Raw genomic sequence first — 11,903 nt, forward strand, 5'->3', positions numbered from 1 at the left:
GACCCATTTATAGAAATTCCATAGAGAGGACATAATATAGATTTTGGTATATTTGGCCTGCCTGGCTCACCAAGTGTATAGGCAATGAATATTATGATGTTATAACTATGAAATAAACAAGAGAGAAACAAGAGAGTTTGGCAAAGCAGATTATAATAACAAAAAGAGAATAGATAGAAAGCTTACCCATGTCCTGGGCTTGCTGCAAAGCTTCACAGGAGGGATCTGCAGAAGAGATCCTTTCCCACTGGTAGTCAGCTTTTAAATGGGTCTAGCCCTTCCAGCAGCACAGATGAATTGCCTTCACCTGTGCTCCTGTGGCTGACTCATTGCTTGCCTCAGGTGATCAATCAGAGGTTCAGGCCATGATTCAGCAGTTCCCATACAATGCCCAACCACTGTGTCATTGCCCTGTACTTACCAGACCATAGGGAAATTGGTCTGAGAAACCAAGTTGTGTGGATCTATTCGGCAACTTTATTTTGCCTCAATTTACTGTTTACTTTTCCTGAGAGAAAAACACATGAGAATCTGAAGCGTTAAAGAGGACTTTATTACAAGTGGTCTGAGGGTGAAACCAAACTAGGAATTTAACATCTTACCTTGCACCATTAAAGAGAATAACTGAAGAAACAGAAACAGGCTTCCGAGTAGTTGCTGTTGAAAGATCATGACATAGGATTGTTTTTTTGCCATGGTGTCTGTAGCAGAAATGCTATGTCATGGCTTGAACCAATGATTGGGCACCTGGTGGGAAGGCAGGGCCACCACAGGGGAGCTCAGATGCGTTGTATGCTCCTGAGTGACCAGAACGGATGGAGCCAGGACCCACCCCCTTCCAGACCTCATTTCATAGAATCACAGAATCACAAGGTTGGAAAGGACCTACAAGATCATATAGTCCAACCATCCTGCTATCACCATTACTACCATTAAGATACTAAACCATATCTTGTAGCACTTCATCCAGACACTTCTTGAACACCACCAGGGACAGTGACTCCACCACCTCCCTGGGCAGGCCATTCCAGTGCCTGACCACTCTGAGAGAGAAAAAGTTTTTCCTTATGTCTAATCTAAATCTCCCCTGGTGCAACTTGTGGCTATTTCCTTGGGTCCTGTTTGTTGCCTGGCAGAAGAGGCCAAACCCCTCCTCATCACAACCTCCCTTCAGGAAGTTGTAGAGTGCTATGAGGTCTCCCCTGAGCCTCCTCTTCTCCAGACTAAACAATCCCAGCTCCCTCAGCCACTCCTCATAAGATTTGTGCTCCAGACTCCTCACCAGTTTTGTTGCCATTCTCTGTACACATTCCAGGGCCTCAATGTCTTTCTTGCAGTGAGGGAATACAATACTTGAGTTGTGGCCTCACCAGAGCTGTGTACAGGGGGATGATTACCTCCCTGCTCAGGCTGGCCACACTATTTCTAATGCGGACCAGGATGGCATTGGCTCTCTTGGCTACCTGGGCACACTATCAGCTCATGTTCAGCTGACCATTGACCAAATTTAAGGGTTGGCAGTGGAGGCAATGGTATCTCACTGGTGATCCCTGTCTACCTGAGGCTTTCTAAGGGTAAGCAGATTTTTTTCCTTTGTTTTTGTGTCTATGGCTGCTGCATTTGGGCTTACTCTCACTTGCTGCAGCCTAGGACTTTGCTACCCTGGTAGTGTTGCTGGGCTTTCTGTCACATTATAGCATGTCATTCGGATTTAGCTACATACTTTTCTTCTGAAGTCTCCAGGAAAATTTACATTGTCTTCTTAGATGAAGATAAAGGCCAAGACTGGAAAACTAACATGTTGGCTGAATTTGTTAGCTTATTTACTAATGCATCAGATTTCCCATCCCAGAAGTCTCACATATGTTTGTTATAAAACCAGTGTACAATGCGTGAAATAGCCTGCTCTAATTATAGTCTAAACAATGCCAGGAAAATTGAGCTAATTCAGATAAGCTACTATTAAGTCATCGTAACATGGCAGTATATGCCATGAGGTAAAATTGCTTGGATGTAGACTGGCAACAAGGGAAATATTATGTGGCAGATCATGCCATTTTCCTTTCTTCTTTCAGCCAACAAATTAGAAGCTCATTTAAAAAGTCAGTTTAATTTGATATACTGATGTGGTGATGCCAACTTGGATAGCGTTTATCTTGCAGGGAGCAAATCTTGTATAAAGGAATCTCAGTGGTGGAATGTAGTTATTTTTCAATCCTATTTCATTTCAATACCTAAAAATCTACAGCTGATGTAATAACATCATCAGCTTGTACTTTCACTTTGTTTTAGGTCTGTCTTACATACTAAATAATGATACTTTCATTAGAATAGCATATTGTAGAAATTGACCTCTTTAGTCATTTGAGAATCTGGCAATTGCTTAGATACGAAACTGTCTAGAATTATGCACTAAATGATATTGATAATTGATTATTACAACTCTCTTCTCTGTTTTTGCTTTTCAATTTTTATCCTCATACCCCTAGATTTACCTTTCCTCTTATCCATAATTCTCTTAACCTTTTGCTGCTTTCTTGATGTGCCATGCCAAAGAAATCCTGCAGGAATTCATCTTCCAATGTTTTAAGAAGTTTCCAAGGGATAGATGGGAAGAAAAAAAAAAAGGATAGAGGTAACTGAAAAATGCTTTTATAATGGTAAATTTTGCACATCTTTCTCAACAGTGTAGCACTGCCTAAAAATGGAGGCTTCAGTGCTTTTCCTAGCTAGCAGCACTGCCTGTCTCAGGCCATGTTCCTCTGCTACAGGCATTTTGTTGTGAATAATTCACCAGATGAGGCTTATATTAGTTTCTGGAAAGAGTCTACTTTAGTTTTAGAAATCAAAAATATTTATACAGACGCTTTCTTGTCCTGGTGTTTTAGAGGCTGTATGTCTCACCCATATATCAAAGTCTTTTTTTGTTTTCATGCACTTCTGTTGCATGTTTTTGCTTGCCTTGTTCTCAATATAGACTGAATATTTGAATGCGCTGGAATTTACTTCTGTTCTTATTTCTCATTCCTTCAGATCCTTCTTTCAAAAGACTGCTGTTCAGCTGTCTTCAGTGCAGAAGATTCTTTCCACCACGCTGCTGGTGGGCAGGCAAATTTCATCTGCATGCTAAGCTACCTTTGATGCCCAAGGAAAAACCACACAATGAGGAAGGCGAAGGCAGGAGCTGCTGCTTCTCATCTTTTATAAACATACAGCAAAGATGTCCTCTGTAGACATATCTTGGTTCATACTCATGCACACTGGAACCATTAGAAAGCAGTGGATGCTAGGAGAGGACATAATTTCAAAAGCAAGTTGGTCTCTATGGTAGAAAAATGTCACCTATATCTGCTAGATACATAGGCTGACATACAGCTGCTCGCCCAGGAAGTCCTGTGCAGAATACTTGGCTTGACTGAATGCATGAGCAATCCTTCTGGATGTTATAAAAACTAGCATTTTTAGTTGTTCCTCAAACAGCTGTTTCAAATTTCTCACTTTTTAGCTATTTAGTAAGAAGAGGCTCTATATCACTACTAAGTAAGTCATTCCTTGCTTATGATGTCCTTATCTTCACCAGTTCTTTGGTTCTGTACTTCAAGGCTCTGTTTGATTATTTACCATTGCAGTTGTAAGTTATTTTGAAATAATTCTGCTTTGCTCTTAGGAGAGGGAAGTTTCACAGCACGTGCTTTATGTCTTTTATCATATCAGATCTTGCTGTGGCTCATTGCTTTATGATATATTTTTTCTTACTCTTTGTCCCCCATTTCTATCTTGCAGTATTACAGTGACTCTCAGTGACTCTTTAGTTCACTCCAGGCACTTTTTGTTCCAGTTGTTCAGTAACTAGTCCATAGGTTTCTTTTCCACTTCTGCTTAGGTGTTTCTTTTTGTTTCTTCTGTGTGATTATTATTATTATTTTTTTAATAGCATTAGCAAATTCTGCATCCTTATTAAATATTTTTCTGGATTATTAGTGTATTAGTTCAGTTGTGATACACTGTGAGAACTGTTCTTTGTTTTCTGGCTCCAAGATTGCTTCCTGAGGCATTTCTTGTGATAAGACTCACTTATCTAGGAGATGAGAGGTGGGTGTTGCCATGTGGCAATCAGCTTCACTGTCTGAACAATTTTACATTTGAAAGCATTTCTTTGGAGCTGTTCGCCTTCAGAAGGGAGTGCTCAGCACTGTTTACTGGTGGAAGATCTATCCTGTGACCAAATAACTCCTGTTTGCTATGGGAGATAAGGGGATGATACCATCGTATCCTGTGAAAGCAAGATACAAGTAGGTGCTTCCATAGTCCCTCTTATGTGCTGGCAAGGCCAGGGAGATGGGAACAAAAGGAGTTCCTGCTGAGATCCAAAAGCCAGAAGCTGTCACTCCAAGAAGACCTGACTCAACCACTTTGGACTTATTTATAAGTTTGTACTGCTATTGAAAATCATCACCATTGTCGCCATGGTCACTGTTGTCATCAACTGAACAACAACGCCTGAAGACCCACCACTAGTGAAGATCAATGACTGAACTAGGAACCACACTGGATCCATGGTGGTGGCTATCTCCCTCTTGCTTCCTAGAAAGATTCCTTTTTTCATTCCTATCTTTTCTATCATCCTTCTTCCCTTCCCCATCACCCTAATTCGTAATAGTGTCTGTCCTCCCCTTCCCCATCTCCCTGATCAAGATTTGTAATAAACTGGTCGGACCAATATTTGAACTGTTGCTTCTTAACCTCACACCAGGTATACGTATATCAAAGAACTTCCTCTCCCTCCAATAAATTGGAGCGAGACACACATCATCTGCTATCTCAAAACAGATAAAAGCCTTGCTTATGGCAGTGCACATTCTAAGTATTTCCTACATCACATTTCAACCTTATCAACTTTTTATTCTATTTTTCTGTCATCGTATTTCTTACACATAGCCCAGATTTGGTAATTTCTAAATTTTTGCTTCTATTCCAAATTAAACTATCTTTAATTTTTCCATTAAAAATAGCAAGATGTGTCCCTCAGGTAATCTTGCTTTCCTTTTACACTTTTCTCTAATAACTTGAAGCCAGAACATTTCTATTTCTCATTCTTTTCTGTTTCTTATTTAAATTTGATATGCCAAGAAAGCATATTGATGTATATCAACTTAAAAATGTTTGAAGACTTCACATATTCTTTTCTCTCATTCTTCTGCCTGAGAAATCTACTTGCTGCTGCAGCTGAGTTGCTCTCAAAACTTCCTTGTGGGAAAAGAAGATGCACACCTTTTAACTAAGTAAAGCCAAAATCTTATTGTTAGTATAACTGAATTTGAAGCAGCTTGACTCTCAGTACTCCAGATCTAACCATTTAAGAACGTTGTACAGACCTGTTGACTCCTGCTCCCTTCTCTAGTGTTATGCCCATTTCTTCATTGCTGAGCTTGGTGGTTTCACACCGGTATCAAAAGGTGTGTGTGGAAGGGAGAGGGGAGTGGTAATGGGGAGTTTATATTAGTGGTAATGATCAGCTTCTGGAGCTATTTGTTGTGAAGGATATGATGTTCATGTTGATAGCTTCTTTATTTCACTGTAGGCTTGCCTCAGGTCAGTTTTATGTCTGGCAACACACTTTCATGCCTTTGCTTATTACACCTTAATTTTCTATATACAGTGTCTTTTACACAAATTGTAACTTATTTATTTGCTGTTTTACCCCTAAAACCAATTCTGTTCAGTCCAGCTCTCAATTTCTTTAACTGCTCGTAGGTGAGTTTCTTACAGTTGTGGGGCCTCCAATGCCAACCCTGTGCCCCTTTATTTCAGCATTGCCCACTCATAAACCATTCTCTGCATCCTGTCTTCACTGCTCAGGGGCTGTGCTATTCTACCATGCCTGTCTTTCTCTCTACTACATTATCACGTTAGAGTCATAAAACTTTTTACTTCTATTTATGTAAAACTGTGGCTGTACTACAAAAAGAAAGACAATTAAAACCAATTAACTTTAGACATATGATTCTGTTCCTGCTAATTCAACTTATGCTCCTCTGCTAATGCTCTTCTTAATGAGCGGTTCAGCTGGGTCGAAAGACTTCCAGGACATGAGAGTTAGAAACATGGGTGTGGACATGTGTCTGAGGGCCTAGCTTGTACTGCATTGGCAGCAAGACAAAAGGAGAAAATTGTTTTCATTTTTTTTTGTTGTTTGCTTTTATTTTTTAGGAGGGCTAAAGAAATATGAAGAAATGCAATGGTCTGTGCAAAACTTTCACTGAGCAACTGAATGTAGAGTGAACAAATTCCCTTTGCTGACCTTAGGGACTGTGATGAATTGAAGTTCTTTCCTTTGAAAAGCAGTGAGAATGGGAAGATTTAAATGTGCACACAGTAATTTAGATTTTTTTTTTTAATAAAAAAATACATTTTTTCCCCATTTTGATAGTAATTTAGTGTACAGTCAAAGTACAGAAAATCTGCTGGAGAAATTATCAGTCTTATTGAAGATGTTTTTTATACACTTAGTTTAATGTTGTTAATGTAGATCTTTTGCATGGTAAATAGCAGCTACTAATGTAAGACTTAAAAGATGTAAACAATGGAAATAAAATGTTTTTATCAACCACATATCATTTTCTTATCTCTGTAATATTACCATAGCTACATCAAACCTTAAGTAATAGCAGAAATTTTTATATGCTATATCAAGTTTTTAAATATAAATACAGGTTTTTGATGAGGCCATGAAATATTCTGGAGAAACAAATTGCATTGCCATTTCATTAACATAAGGTGGCAGATGGAAGTTTGTACTGAAAAGAACCACTTCATTTTGAGAAAGCATTAACAGGGGTGATGAACAATTATTTGTAATGTAGGTAATATTTTCCCTTTCTGAAAAGGCCCATTTACAGTTTTGAGGAATTACACTTTTGCCCCAGCTTCTTTGGCTCTATTAGTGAGTGGAGAGCAAGCTAGAGACTAACTAGTAACTTTTTGCTTTTGCTGGCAGAGCTTCCTTTTATGTTTCAGTAAAATCAAACAAAAGACTGCTACTGATGTTTTGCTCATCAGCTAGTAAGTGGAGGCCATTTAAGACAGACATGTAAAGCTTAGCTCCATCTGCTGTTCTAATGTTGCAGAGAGCTTTTGCTGCAGTTCATTAAATTCAACTTCAGGCAGTCACAAAACTGCCAGCTAATTATTTTTTTTTCTTTCCTTTGTTGAACGAAACCTTGTGTCACAAATTTCCATTCTTAAAATTAAGCTGCAGAGCTCTTCATACTTGCAGGCTGAAAAAACAGAGCACTGAGAAAGCAGCAATGTAGTCCTTAAAATAACAGGTACTCTTAAGCCAGAGAAACTATTTTCTCTCAAGTTTGGACCAACGTAGAAGTGATGTTTTTTTATGGGACATTGGTTCTTTGTTAGTAGCTCACAGGGACAGTATTAATAATGAGTACTTCATGGTTTGGGGCTAAGAACTAGTCTTACTATCTCTGCCCCTCAGAGCCTGTTTGAAGATAATGATTTTTGCAAGAGCTGGTCCTTTCAGGAGAAGCCAATGAAAAGGAGAGGAGTGCATGTCTTCCTCAGCCTCAGCAAGTTCAGCTCTCTAGTTCAAACAGAGAAAATCTATGACTCAGAATTACTATTCTTCAATGGTGAGTAGCCAGAGTGTTTTGAACTTTATCTTGTTTCAAATCAGATTAAATGATGAAAGTATTTTACCTTTTGTGGTATATTAGTGCTATAGAATCATAGAATTGCCGAGGTTGGAAAAGACTTTAAAGATCATCGAGTCCAACCATACAACCCTAACAACCCTCTGCTAAATCATGTCCCTGAGCACCACATCCAAAAGGTTTTTAAATACATCCAGGGATGGTGACGCAACCACCTCCCTGGGAAGCCTATTCCAGTGCTTAGCAACCCTTTCTGTAAAGAAGTGTTTCCTGATATCCAACCTAAACTTACTCTGGCGCAACTTGAGGCCATTTCCCCTCGTCCTGTCACCTCTCACCAGTGAGAAGAGACCAACCCCTCTCTCGCTGTAAGCACCTTTCAGATATTGGAAGAGAGCAACAAGGTATCCCCACAACCTCCTTTTCCCCAGACTGAACAGCCCCAGTTCCTTCAGTCACTCCTCGTAGGGCATATTCTCCAAGCCCTTCACAAGCCTTGTTGCCCTTCTTTGGACCTGCTCCAGCACCTGTCCTTTCTGTACCGAGGTGACCAAAACTAAACACAGTACTCAAGGTGAGGCTTCACCATTGCCTAGTACAGGGGCAGGATTACTTCTCTAGACTTGCTCACCACACCATTCCTGATACAAGCCAGGATGCCGTTGGCTTTCCTGGCCACCTGGGCACACTGCTGGCTCATGTTCAGCTGACTGTCCATCCATACACCAAGGTCCTTTCCCATCAGGCAGCTTTCCTTTCCCATCAGGCAGCTTTCCAGCCACTCCTCTCCAAGCCTGTATAGTTGCCTGGGGTTGTTGTGACCAAAATGCAGGACCTGACACTTGGCCTATTGAAACTCATACAGTTAACCTTCGCCCATTGATCCAGACTATCCAGGTCCCTCTGTAGTGCTTTTCTCCTCTCTGGCACATCAACACTCTCTCCCAACTTGGTGTCGTCTGCAAATTTATTGAGGGTGCACTCAATCCCCTCATCAAGATCATTAATAAAGTTGTTATATAGAAGTGGCTCCACTACCAAGCCCTAGGGGACACCTCTCGTTACCAGTAGCCAACTGGATTTAACTCCATTGACCACAACTCTTTGGGCCCAGCCATCCAGCCAGTGTTTCACCCAGCGGAGCGTACACCCATCCAAACCATGGGCAGACAGCTCCATGAGAATGCTGTTGGAGACAGTGTCAAAGGCTTTACGAAGTCCAGATAGACGACATCGACAGCCTTACTTTCATCCATTAAGCGGGTCACCTTGTCATAGAATGAAATTAGGTTTTTCAGACAGGATCTAGCATTTGCAAACCCATGCTGACTGGGCCTGATCTCATGGTTGACCTTTAGCTGGTTTATGATGGCTCCTGAGATAATCTGTTCTATAATCTTCCCTCCCTCAACTTAAAACCATTTCCTCTTGTCCTGCATCTACCCTTGTAAAAAGTTGATTCCCCTCATATTTATAGGCTCCCTTTATGTACTGAAAGGCTGCAATGAGGTCATCCCACAGCCTTCTTTTCTCCAGGCTAAACAAGCCCATCTCCCTCGGCCTGTCTTCGTAGAGGAGGTGCTCCAGTCCCCTGATCACTTTCGTGGCCCTCCTCTGGACCCTCTCCAACAGCTCTCTATCTTTCTTGTACTGGGGGCTCCAGACCTGGACACAGTACTCCAGATGGGGCCTCACAAGAGCAGAGTAGAGGGGGAGAATAACCTCCCTGTCCCTGCTGGCCACCCCTCTTCTGATGAAGGATAGCATTTGCTTTCCAAGCTGCAAGAGCACACTGTTGGCTCATGTTAAGCTTTTCATCCATCAAGACCCCCAGTTCCTTCTCCGCAGGGCTGCTCTCAAGGACTGTTCTTTCCAGTCTGTATAGATGCTTGGGATTCCTCAGGCCCAAGTGCAAAACCTTGCACTTTGCCGTGTTGAACCTCATTGGGTTCACCTGGACCCACCTTTCAAGCCTGTCGAGGTCCCTCTGGATGGCATCCCTTCCTTCCACCGTGTCAACCACACTCAGCTTGATGTCATCAGCAAACTTGCTGAGGATGCACTCGATTCCGTCATCGATTCATTGAAAAAGATGGAGCACCAGTCCCAAGACAGACCCCTGGGGGAAGCTGCTCGTTACTGGCCTCCACCTGGACAAAGAACCATTGATGACCACCTTCTGTCTGCAGCCTTTCAATCAATTTCTTATCCATCGAGTGGTCCACCTATCAAATCCACATCCCTCCAATTTGGAGATAAGGATGTGGTGGGGGACCATGACAAAGGCCTTGCTCAAGTCCAAGTAAATGACATTGGTCACCTTTCCCTTGTCCACGGATGCCATCACTCCATCATAGAAGGCCACCAGATTGGTTAAGCATGACCTTCCCTGGTGAAGCCATGCTGGCTGTCTCAGATCACACGCTCCTTCCTCATGTGATCAAGCATGTCTGAGGATCTGTTCCATGATCTTCCCAGGCACAAAAGTGAGACTCACCGGCCTGTAGTTCCCCGAGTCCTCCTTGCTCCCTTTCTTGTAAATAGGAGTGACGTGACCCTTCCTCCAGTCATCGGGGACCTCACCAGACAGCCATGACTTTTCAAATATGATGGAGAGCGGCTCAGCAACCACTTCAGCCAGCTCCTTCAGAACCCTGGGATGCACACCATCCAGTCCCATAGACTTGTACATATTCAGTCTCATGAGCAGGTCTTGGACTTGCTCTGCCCTTACATTGCGGGGGATTTCTGCCCCGGTCCCCACCTAGAGGTTTAGGGATGCAGGGCTCAGGGACATGAGAAATACTAGAATCTTGGCTGCCAGTGAAGACCGAGGCAAAGAACTCATTCAGTACTTCAGCCTTCTCTTCGTCTGTTGAAGCCAGTTCTCCTTTTACATTTACCAAAGGAGGTACACTTGCTTTGGCCTGTCTCTTCTGGCCAATGTACCTGTAGAACGTCTTCCTATTGTTTTTCAACTTCCTCGCCAAGTTCAGTTCTGCCTGTGCCTTGGCTTTCCTGATTCCATGTCTGCAAGTCCGGAAGGCATCCCTGTATTCTTCCCAGGTGACACACCCTTGTTTCCGTAGCTTGTACGCCCCCTTCTTTGCCCTCAGCATGCCCAGCAGGTCCTTGCTGAGCCATGCCAGTTTCCTACCTCCTCTGCCCGCTTTCTTATTCAGAGGGACGGAGAGCTCTTGTGATCTCAGGAAGGCATCCTCGAAGAGTAGTCAGCTCTCCTCAAAATCTTTGTTTTTAAAGAACGCATCCCAGGGGATATTGGCCAACAATCCATTGAACAGCTTAAAGTTCGCTCTTCCAAAGTTCAGGGTCCTGACTCCACTCTTCGCCAGGCCCACATCCCTTGAGATCACGAACTTGACCAGGGCGTGGTCATTGCAGCCCAGGCTGCCTCCAACCTTAATGCCTTTAATGATCTCCTCCGCACTGGTGAGCAGCTGGTCCAGAAACTTTTCACCTCTTGTCGGTCTGTCCAATATCTCGATCAGAACGTTATCATCAATGGATTTCAGGAGCCTCCTGGACCTCTTGCAGCTCAGCACTCTACAGTGCAATCCATCCAGCCCCATGGACTTGTGAGCATCCAGCTTTCAGAGCAGGTCCAAAACCATCTCACTGTGGATTATGCAGGGCCTATTCTGTTCCCCATCCCTGTCTACTAGCGCAGGGGGCTGTGTTCCCAGGGAGTCTTACTATTAAAGACTGAGGCAAAGAAGGCATTAAGAACCTCAGCCTTATCCTGATCCTTGGTCACCAAGTGGCCCTCGGCATCCAATAAGGAATGGAGATTCTCCCTAGCCCTCCTCTTCCTGTTGATATATTTATAGAAATATTTATTGTTATCCTTTACCTTAGTGCCAAGTTCAGTTCTAGCTGAGCTTTGGCTTTTGTAATTTTCTCCCTGCACAGCTTCACTATGTACCTGTAATCATCGTAAGTAGCTTGCCCACTCTTCCAGACCATAAACTTTCCTTTTGTTCTTGAGTTCCAGCCAAAGGTCACTGTTCAGCCAGTCCAGACTCCTTGTCGTTGTCTTGTCTTCCATGATTTGGGGACGGTCAAGTCCTGCACCTCTAAAATAACTTCCTTAAAGGCTTCCTTAAAGCCTTCCTGACCTCCCACTCTCTCCAAAACTACCTCCCAAGGGACCCTCTCAACCATGGTCCTAAAGAGGTTACAGTTGGCCCTCTGGAAGTCCAACATGGCAGTTCT

Source organism: Meleagris gallopavo, chromosome 6 (genome assembly GCF_000146605.3).
Source record: "Meleagris gallopavo isolate NT-WF06-2002-E0010 breed Aviagen turkey brand Nicholas breeding stock chromosome 6, Turkey_5.1, whole genome shotgun sequence".
Classification (NCBI taxonomy): domain Eukaryota; kingdom Metazoa; phylum Chordata; class Aves; order Galliformes; family Phasianidae; genus Meleagris; species Meleagris gallopavo.